Raw genomic sequence first — 3,706 nt, 5'->3', positions numbered from 1 at the left:
AGGTCTAAAATAAGAGAGGGGGCTCTGCATTTTTTAGGTTATATATCTCTTTTTATACAAAATTTTGAGTAGGAAATCTTAGCTTATATATATTTATTTATAAATTATGTCTGTTATTGATTCAACATAGGTTAAATATTAGTAAAGTGTAAATGCTTATTTTTTGATTAAAACAGTAAATATTTCCATACTTCAGTGGACCAATTTGCATTTTACAGGCCTTTGGTTTAGAAAATAAAAAACCTCTGAGCTTTGAACAAAGAGTCTCGAAAACATCTCTTCAGGGCTACCTACCCTGGCTTCTATGGATGGTCTTCAGATCATTTTCATCCCCATGGAATACTGTGCAAAATGGTGTATTTATAGTCATTTTTCTGGAGTTTTGGTTCATTGCTTGAATCAGATTCTCAAAGATTAAAATCTAAAGACAAACCCACTAATCTAGTCCAGCTGCTCCACAAGACTGAAAAGAGAGCAAATTACCAGGGTGAAGGCAATAAATTCAGTACTGAGATGGGATTTGCATTTACTGAGTTCCTATTCATTGCTTTTAGGATTGCAGAGATTTCTGTTTCAGTCTCATTTTTGGGAATTAGGTATTCACAAACAAAACTGTATAACACATATCCTCAAATGTAAGGTAGATTTTTCACATTTTTAAATGCTAACAATACTTTATTAAGGAATAGTTTACATAGAGTAAAATGCACAGATTTTAAACACGCAACTTGATGAGTTTTGACAAACAGATACATGTGTATAGCCATTACCCAGGTTAAGATACGGAAGTTTTCCACCACCTCTGAATCTTCCTTTGCTCCCTGTTGCAGTCAACCCTTCCTTGCCACCAGAGGCAATCACTATTACAATTTCTACCACTGGCGGTTATTTGGGCTAGTTTTGAATTTCATGTAAATGGAATCATTTGGTGTTCATTCTTTTTTTTTGGTGACTGATTTCTTTCATTCAGCATAATGTTTTTGACATTCATCTAAGTTGTTGCTTGTAGTAGTCCATTCTAACTGCTGAGAAATATTTAATGGTATGGATATACCACAGTTCATCCATTCTCCTGATAATGAATATTTAGGTCATTTCTGTCTTATGTTAGTATAAATAATGATGCTATGGACATTGATGTAGATGCATTTTTGTGGACATATGCACTCACTTCTCGTAGGAATATAGGAGTGAAATTTATGGGTCATATGGTAGAAAAGTGCCAAACTGTTTTTGAAAGTGATTGTACCGTTTTTCATTTCTATCAGAAGTATGTGACTGTTCCAAGTGTTCTGTATCCTTGTCCACACTTAGTATTGTCTTTTAAAATTTAGCCATGCTAGTGGATGTGCTCTTCTCCTCCCTGCTCTTAATTTTAACATTAAAAAAAATTTTTGTTTTTTAACACTTTTGAAGTTAAGATGTTTTTTGAGTTAATATCAAAAGAAATTTACCAGGCAGAGAAATAAGTAGTGACAGGTCAGCGGTTGTCTTTGACTGTTCAAATTCAAATTTAGAGTTCATAGAAGGACTCTGTCCACTGATTATCACCTTGCCTGAGAGATTATTTTGGTAGCACCTTTCAAAGTAAATCTAAAATTAAATGTGGATATCTCATTGCTGGTTAAAGTGCCTTCAAAAAGATCATACTGTCATGCAACATAGAAACAAAATTATTGTAAATATACATTGCCACAGTTGCAACTAAATGCAGTAATGTTTTCTAAATGTCTTAGAATAGTTGATAGAGTTTTCTAAGCTCTAAGAGGCTGGTATGACAATTCATGTGCTTGAACTTCCTATGATTGACTTTAGAAAGAAGCTATTTAACTTTCAGTTGCATATATTTCAGTTAAGGAAAACAGAAATGATGAGTTTAACCAAACAGGAAATGAAGATGAAGCCTTGTTATACTTTGAGTTGTCTTGAAAGTAGTTAAAAAATTATACCTTTACATGATTGCAAATTCAAGAGTTATAAAAGTAAACAGTTAAGTGTCTCTCTCTTACCCTGTTCTCCCTGGAAGCAGCCAGTGTTAGTTTCTTGTGTGAAATTTATATGAAAATAAGCAAATATGATTATCTTCTCTTGCTGCTACCTCATCCTCTTCCTCTTTTTAAGAAACCAAATTAAACAAAAAACTCCCAAAGCAAAACAAACAAAACAAAGAGATGCATACAAAGCATGCTGTTCAATACTCAACTTTTTTCATTTAACAATATGTTTTGATTTACTTTGATATTTTACTCCTACTCCTGAAGTAGTGTCATAAAGGTCAAGATCACAAATGTGAGTTAGGGAAAGCTAAGCATTGCTACAATGCAACAAGACTGCCCAAGGCCAAAAGCAATTCAGAAGAATCTTTGCATTCTGAAGGCTGTCTCAGATACTGCTTGAAAAGACTCAGGAAGAAAGAGTTATGCTGTTATATGTGCAAGGGTATACAGTTATTAGTAAAGTTAAAAATCGTGTATCTTTAATAGAATTTATTTTTTAATTCCTTGAAATGTTGGTATTTTGTTGGTTGGCACCTCCATCATTTCGAGGAAGATGAAATTTCTAGGAATTTTTCTCTTGGTGCAGTATCTAAATACTGTCTGTCTCTAGTGTAGTGGTCCTGTAGCCCTTTGAAAAACTGGTCAAAGCTGTGAAATTTCATCCCAGAAAAATCCATGTAGATACAGATAAATTTAACTTTAACTTAGGGGGTTCACAGATTACCTGAAGACACTGGTGGCAAATACCTTTAAGCAAAAGTCAGTTCTGATCTGCCTGGGGAATAGGTACATAAACAAATGTAGTTTGTGTTCTCTTGGTTGATGGTCTCTTGGGATTATTAGCATGGAACCTATCATTTTTATGATTTCAGGAACTGTAGTAAATAAAAAAGATGATTGCAACTTTTTGAGGGGCCCATGTGTAAGCTTCCAAATGATTTCCTTTCACCATTTCCTCCCAAAATAATGTGTTTGAATTTGGCCACTTAGAAATAGTATACATACAATAACGTAGTTGTTAAGAGCGTGGGCTTTATATAAGTCACATCTTGAGGACGGGGAGCAAGATCCAAACTTTGTTCTGCCACTTACCTAGCACAGGACAGTTGAATCTTTCTTAGCCTCACTTTTTTTCATCTGTAAAGTAGGGTTAACAGTGAATTTTATGGCATGGTGTGAGGATTACATGAGATAATGAATGAAAAGCTATATGTATACAGTAAATCCCTTACCTACGAACCTTCAAGCTGCGAACTTTCAAAGACGTGAACGTGCATCTGGTTCCAGCAAGGAACCAGAACCTGTGCCATCAACGTCAGGTGTGAGTGAAATTGCAGCTTGCCCTCCATCTCCTATTGCTGATGATCCTTCAGCTCTACCATCTCCCACCTCCTCTTCCTCCTCCAGTCAGTAACTCCGCTTGCCTGTTCACTTGATGCCAGCCCCTGTATGCCAGCTATTGTACTGTATGTACTACTGTACTTTTCAAGGTACTGTACTGTAGATTAAAAATGTTTTATTTTTTGTTTGTTTGCTTTTTATGTATTCCTTGTGTGAAAAGTATTATAAATGTATTACAGTACTATATAGCCGATGGTGTTAGTTGGGTACCTAGGCTAACTTTGTTGGACTTACAAACAAATTGGACTTATGAACACACTCTCAGAAAGGAACTCGTTCGTATGTAGGGAACTTACTGTAGTGTCTGG

The sequence above is a fragment of the Hyperoodon ampullatus genome (genome assembly GCF_949752795.1).
Source record: "Hyperoodon ampullatus genome assembly, chromosome: 4".
Taxonomy (NCBI): domain Eukaryota; kingdom Metazoa; phylum Chordata; class Mammalia; order Artiodactyla; family Ziphiidae; genus Hyperoodon; species Hyperoodon ampullatus.
Note: the sequence above shows the minus strand (reverse complement) of the source record.